At 43.8% G+C, this 7,592-nt stretch overlaps 1 long non-coding RNA gene across 1 annotated transcript; it reads right to left on the bottom strand.

Annotated features, from left to right (window-relative positions):
• Nucleotides 1–2,868: 2,868 nt before the first annotated feature.
• LOC119271254 lies at nt 2,869–4,018 on the bottom strand. The gene is made up of 2 exons (XR_005134459.1): nt 3,278–4,018; nt 2,869–3,159 (listed from the first exon to the last, which is right to left on the bottom strand). It is a non-coding gene; the product is annotated as an uncharacterized LOC119271254 (long non-coding RNA).
• Between the last annotated feature and the right edge of the window lie 3,574 nt (nt 4,019–7,592).

Below are 7,592 nucleotides of genomic sequence, written 5' to 3'. Positions count from 1 at the left end.
TTTCCCAGCCATGGGGAACGATGCCACTCGGTTTCTCCGTCGATCTACTAGCATGCACGCATCGTGCCGGGCCCAGTGATCTACTTTTATTGCGGCATGCACGCATCGTTCGACGTTGCCGGCCGGCTTGTGGGGAATGCCACGCGCCATCGCTCATCGCTGCACCTGGCGCCCTGGTCCCTGCACGCAGCCATTAAAAGCAGGTGATCGATCCTTATCCCTAGAGGAGCTGCTACACCTACACATGCCAGGCGGCAGGCGCACTTGTCTTGTTTGACGAGAGAAACTGGGGAGAGGGGGCCACGGGATCGATCGAGGGACAGGAGCAACATGTACAGGTGTCGATCTTTGCACGACATGTGTACGTACGACTCTGGCTCCCGATTGTCTGGAAGACCACCTAACGAAGTTCTTTGACAAAACATAGGGCTGCGATGGAAAAGGGACCTCTGCATATAATACTTCTCTGCGACACTTTTGGCTATATATATGTTGTCTTCTCTTGCCATGTTTGACGGGACACACATTTTGCTTGACTTCAACAATTACCACTCATTCTCCTTTTAATTTAAATATATACTTGATACTTTGATAGACGTGTAGTGATGCAAAAGAACCAAGTTTCAACTTTGACCTTAAACTTCTAGTCTCATATTTTTGTTGAGTTGCAAAATCATAACCGTGAGACAATTTGGAATATGAATAGTTAATATTTTATCTAGTGTTACTATCATACATTTCCAAAAAGGGGAGAATTTCTTCTCCTTTTTTTGCAGGGAATTAACGGGAGAGTTGTCACTGGGTGCTGGTAAATATTGCACATACAAAATTTCTTACACTTATATACCATGTGGAAAATAATATTGTCATATCAAGTATTTCAACAACAACAATTATAAAAGTTTTTATTGTTACATTGTTTTTTGTCATGTTCGACATGACACACTATTACATAGAATGTGAAGGTAAACAAAAAAGTGCTCTGTAGTACTTAAGGTGTACTCCTGTAAATAGCTAAGGTTTAACTTCAACGACAAATTTATTGTCTAATATTTTTCTTAATAGTTACAGTCATAATAACAAGAAAAATATAGAATAAGGACCTTATGGTATCGATTTTGGTGTTGAATAACCTACATGTTTTGTAAAACTCAAGCTTGATCGGTCAAAGTAAGGAAGTGTGCAATCAAACTTCTTTAACTTTTGTGAGATATATAAACTTAGTGAAAATATTGTTCTTATGTTTTGATGATGGTCAAAGTTGTATATGAGATACTATGTCCATGCGCTCAAAATTAACATTGTGTACTAATATGCAACGTGGAGGTGGTAGAATGCACTAGCTACTACCATAACTTTTTCACGGTGTTCATGGGCACATCTGGATACATCTAACATATGCGGGCTGTGAATAATTAACATGATATGTATGAACGGTCAGTTGCCACTTGTTTTTTTTTTTGGCTCCACTGGTTAAAAAAGAGTGTCTAGTTAGCAACTGATATTTTTTCTTTTGACAATCACATTTTGGACAAAATAGATCAAGAATGGACAACAAATATCTCGAGATTTGGGGTGAAAACCCTAGGCCTGTCGTTCGTTGGTTGCATTTGAAAATGGTGGTTTGTATGCGCCAAATCCTTTATGAAGGCATTGCTATGGAGATTTCTCACATGTGCTATTCGGGATGGAAACCCATTATCTGACCAGCAATGGTCAAATCTGGGGACGGCGACGCTTGTGTGTCATTTTCTTCCTGAAGGCGTTACTTTTGGATAACTATCCTCGTAGTTCGTGTGTTCTCTAGGACAGTGGATGATTTTGTTGTTTGTTTGATGTGTGTGGTTGGTTGTGTGGGCTCCCCTCCCCGCCTCTTCTTTTGATCTTTTGATTGTGCGCATCCTCGGTGTCTTTGGTTAGGTCTGGATATTGTGTTGTTTGAGAGGTTGGGTAATTAGTATCATCTTGATATTGACAAATTACCCTTCACAAAAAAGAATCTCACCATCAACCTTATCGGTATACTCCTTTAAATCTGGGGCTACACTCACTGTCTACCTCCTTCGATTGTCGGCCACTACCACCGCCTTTCTCTCTCTAGTCGCAAATCCTTCTCTCCCACCCCTGTGGTCCTTTTTAACCTTTCCCCCATCGCCGTCTCCTTTTTCGCCTCCTAACTTAAAAATATGACTTCATTAATCACATTTCCCTCTCAAATTACTTAATTAGTTTGTATTTTATCAAAATTAATCAAAAAATAGGTAGCCATTGATCATGTTCTCCTTACTTATATGACCATTGTAGACTCTCAAGGAATGTGGCATATCACAAGAACATCCATCAAGGTGCAACGAGCATACATACATATCTTGTTGAAGTATTGAAATTTTCACATGTTTGGTGCAGTACTAAAAATTAAAGGATAGAAGGAGCAATTACTTTAACTAGGATTGTACATAGACGCATAGGCGGTCCCTGAACACTTCACTTTAAATTTATAAGTTTAGTACTATGGAAACACTAATTTTGTAAGTCTAATATTCTTGTAAGTCTAATAACTAGGTGACTGTATGATCATTGACTGCGTATTCCCAAGGAAGATGGAGCGGCATATACTCTCCCATGCCATCTTCTCTTGGCATCTTTGATTTAGAGATAAGAAATGGGGAAAAGATAGATGAGAATCAAATAATACACTTTAACTAGAATTTATACATCAACTTAGGCACGTGCCATTTACAGCTGGATATTTGCTGAAACTAATCTAAATTAGCAGCTTTTTTGCGTGGATCTAAATTAGCACCTGCTTGAATTGCAAGAACAAAAGACATATATAATGCGGAAAATAAAAGATCTTAGAAAAAAACAAAACTGAAATGTGTACATGAAATAACAGGGACTATCTGAGTACAGTACACCAAGTTTCAGATCACGCATTTACAGATTCAAAGGAAATATTACTTCCATTCAATCTCGGAGAGCTGTTAACACATGTTCGGTGAGAAGACATGACATCTAAGCATAACAACTAGATAGAGAGAGAAGTGGGTTAGCTTCATTTGGAGGCTATCTAGTTTGAGGCCTAAATCTTCTCACAGAACCATGAAACCCACTCTCTGAAAGTCAGAACGACAACCTACAGTTTCCCTGCATATATTACTGAAAAGAGCATGGATCAATCAGGAGGAAATCAAGGTGCAGTAGTATTGTAGTGCAAACATAACAGGCATATACTAGTAGCAATGAAACATGAGGTCTGGGAAAGAAATTTACTGACCATGGATCTCAGTGCCCTCTTTGGTTGTTCGTCGATTGATTGGCATCAGATAGAAGAGAGATGAGCATGGTGAATGGCTGACAGAGAGAGGGTGAGCACGCGCAGCTCCCAGCATGGCGCTCGCATGCTAGGAAACCACCGCGTGTGCTCACTCTCTTCTGTCAGACCTCCAAAGCCCAGCTCCCTCCCTCTGCTGCCGATCATGGAGACCTGCATAAACCCTAGTTAGGATATGTGATTACATGCAAGAAACGGGGTCTGATCAGTGGCTGACAGATAGAGCAGTGAGCACGCATAGCTCCCTGGCATGCCCCTTGATGCTAAGGAAACACCATGGGTGCTCACTCTCTTCTGTCAACTTCCACACACAGCACCCACCTCTCTTGTGCACATCACATATTGAATTAGCTAGCTCAAAGAAAGAGATCATCAAAAGTTCAACACACACACACACACACACACACAAATAGAGAGAGAAGTGAGCACACATAGCTTCAAGCATGAACTTCCCCCATTAATTCACCATGCAAGAAAGGCACCATGTGTGCTCACTCTCTTCTGTCAGCCTCCACCTCACTCCCTTCCCCCCAGCATCAAAAAACAAAGACAAGAACTGAAGAAGTCTCCTCCGAAGAAGAGGCCGGCCAATCTTCTCTCCCACTTTCTCTCTATCTCCATTAGCTAGCTAGTCTACTGAGAGATCTTCTCATGTATATGCACTTGCATCTCTATAGAACATTACTGTTTATTTGGATGGTGAGTTGCGAAGGGGATAGTACGGTATTTATAGGAGAGGGAAAGGATGCACTAGTGGAGCTATGAAGCACCGTTCCCGTTTGAACGGAATAAGCGGGGGGAGGCCTCCATTGGCCAATTGATGTAACAAGAGAGAGGTGAATTATACTGATAATAATTGTCTTGGCCACCACCACCACCTAGTAGGCAGTAGCCACCTATCACTAGCTTCTGTTCCATCTTGATCTCTTCAATTCCAATGTGGGACAAACATCCCATGGACGAGATAAGCTTTGCCTTGGACCGTCCAACCAACTACAGCAAGGTCGACTACTTTACATGCATTATTGCTTTCTGGGACCTAGCTAGAAGAGTTGATTTTTTAAATTCACAGAACAAGGGTTTTATGAACTCAATAGCTCATTTGGTGAGGAAGAAGTTGACTTAATCATAGGTGTTATTCATATCATGTGATGGTTCAGCTATGGTTGTCTTTGTTTTGTATACTCTGCTTAATAAATTAATAAGAAAAATGATTGTGCATCACAATGATGCAGGGGCTGCGGGTTTAACCTTCTTTTCGATTTGTTTTAATAAACTCAATACTAGTTCAACTTTACAGATTCTTTCTTTCCAGATACACGGGGCATGAGTCCAGATGAAGTAGTGGTACTATATGCATGCACTGTACTACCCGTAGTACTGAATCTCTGTGAACGAAAGCAAGGACAGTAACACTCCCAATGTGCCTTGTAAGTCTAAACCGAATTAACGCACATGCGCATCCTGCGCACCGCCTCTTCCGGCCAATCGCCGGCAGTCATGCCATCCTCTGACCTCTCTATCGTTCTCTCTAGACCTCCTCCCTCTTTCATTGAGAATCTGCGAAGCAGCAATACTGTGCAGAATAGCCTGAACATGTTGACATTTGACCACCGCAAGCTAGCTAGGCACTGTCAGTCTCTGTCACCTTGCAGGAACGGCCATGTAGTACGTGTGCGTGTGCAATGCGATATGTTTAACAAGTGACTCCAACAACTTGCCCTAGCTAGTGGGAGCACGCGTGGGTCTCGACATTACACGTAGTAGTTGTTGAACCTACCCCCAAAGTAGTTTTTTTTTTAAAATCGGCAGGAACACTGTCTTTTTCTTATAAAAGAGATGGCGAAAGGACGTAATTTACATAGAGGCGAGCGTTTTTAGGGAACGTTGCAGAAACCGCAAAAGACCGACCTAGACACTAGATTAACCAATGCCTGCGGTTGGCAGGCTGCCAGCAAACGCCAGATCACGCTGATTGATTGTGTCTAGGGCAAGTGCCGCCACCTCGCGGTGCATCACCTGTTGTCTAGTGAACACCCGCCTATTTTGCTCCTTCCATATCGACCATATCGTGTAGATGATTCTTCCACTGCGGCTCTTGCACACTTGTTTGGACTGTGAATTCAGAGTCTTGTCCCACCAGCCGGACACGTTTCCTAGCTCCGGGAGGAAGCCTGAGATTGGGACGCCTTCATTTTGTCCATGTGTTCACCTGGTTCCAGACCGCGACTGTGAAGGGACAGTCCTTGCAGTGGTGAGTTGCTGTTTTTGGCTGGGGTCGTGAGGCCATCCCCGCACAGCCAGCATATCCGCAGTGAGGATTCTTTCGTGTAGAGCTAGCCAAGCAAAGAACTTGCATTTGGGCTCAGCGTTTGCGGACCAGACCTTGGTCGTGTCGAAACGTGAGTAGGAGCCAAAGAATGGTGCGTCGTAGGCAGAGGCAGCAGAGTATGCCCCCGAGGTGGTTAAGTTCCAGTGAATGTTGTCCTCTTGATTAGGGAGGAGGGTGATCTGACTGATGTGATTCGAGAGAGACACGAATTCTCCCAGCTGTTGAATGGTCTGAAGTCTGGCCACCGCCCTGATCCAGTTCTTGTTCATCAGCTCGTTGTGCACCGATCTGTTCTTTTTGGAGGTAATCTTGTAAAGCTCTGGAGTTAGAAGCTTGAGTCGACTGTCTCCGGTCCAGTTGTCATGCCAGAACAGTGTCTTCTGCCCATTGCCCAGCGTAATCGAGGTACACGCGCGAAAGAGGTTCATGTCTGTTTGGTCACACGGCAACTCCGATCCCACCCACGGCCTTTCTGGACCAGTCCATTGCAACCACGGCCCCTGGAGGCACAGGGCTCGGCTAAATCTCTCCAGGTCCATGATCCCAAGACCGCCGAAATGCCTCGGGCGGTAAACGGTCTTCCAGTTAAAATATATTTTATTTAGAGTGACTTGTAACTTTATTTTAACTCGACAAAGCTTATGGATAGTAGATCCATGAAATTAGGAAGTAAAGAGCTAAGACGAAATTTCTTTAAAATAGCTTCTTCTTAATATCAATCTTGCAATGCGAAATATTGCCGAAGGTTCGTTAAAGAGACAATCATATTGGAGCAGCGGCACCGCTAATCATACACCTGTACAAAATTGACTACCTTCATAGATTTCAAAAAATCCCCTTGAGCCGCCCATTAAAAGGACGGTAAAACGTTGAGCGCACTTGGACCGGGAATGATCCCTATAGGTGCAAACCACAAGATATTCACCAGAACACTAAAATATGACTCCGGAATCATAGTTGATCACACCAACAAGAACGACAAAAAATACTTACACAAACTAAGATCCTAACGAACAAATCTGCCAGGATGTAAACCTAGAATCTCCAAGGTTGGATACACTAAATCTGCGGAGACACAAACTCTCTAACTCCATGACTCCGATAAGACACGTTGAAGAGAAGAAATAGAGTATCCTTATTCTTGACGGCATCGATCCTACCCTTCGTCAAAATGTTACCGCTGAAGTCCAAAGGATTCACAATAATAAAACTTTTGAATACACCTAGAAAAATCCATGGTCCACTGGTAGAAAAAGAGGCTTCCGTCCAGCCCCATTAGTCGCGAAACTGTAGGAACCGCGACTAATGAAGTCTTTAGTCGCGGTTCGGCAGACGAACCGCGACCAAAGGCTTGGGCCCAGGGCGCTCGGTGGCCAGCTGGTGCACGTGAGGGGCTTTAGTCGCGGTTGGCCAGGCCAACCGCGACTAAAGGTGCCCAAAGGCCTTTAGTCGCGGTTGGCCAGGCCAACCGCGACTAAAGCTCCTCCCCTATGTATACCATGTGGAAGAAGAAATCTATATTCTGGGAGCTAGAATATTGGAAAGTTCTAGAAGTCCGCTCTGCAATCGACGTGATGCACGTTACGAAGAATATTTGCGTGAACCTCCTAAGCTTCTTGGGCGTGTATGGGAAGACAAATGATACAAAGGAAGCACGGCAGGACCAGCAACGTTTGAAAGACCCTGATGACCGGCATCCGGAATGGTTTCAAGGTCGTGCCAGCTACGCTCTGACCAAAGAAGAGAAGGTCATCTTTTTTGAATGCCTGAGCAGTATGAAGGTCCCGTCTGGATTCTCGTCCAATATAAAGGGAATAATAAACATGGCGGAGAAAAAGTTCCAAAACCTGAAGTCTCACGACTGCCACGTGATTATGACGCAATTGCTTCCGATTGCTTTGAGGGGGCTCCTGCCGGAAAATGTTC

The sequence above is a fragment of the Triticum dicoccoides genome, chromosome 3A (genome assembly GCF_002162155.2).
Source record: "Triticum dicoccoides isolate Atlit2015 ecotype Zavitan chromosome 3A, WEW_v2.0, whole genome shotgun sequence".
In the NCBI taxonomy this organism is placed as follows: Eukaryota; Viridiplantae; Streptophyta; class Magnoliopsida; order Poales; family Poaceae; genus Triticum; species Triticum dicoccoides.
This window is presented reverse-complemented; position numbering and strand designations above follow the sequence as displayed.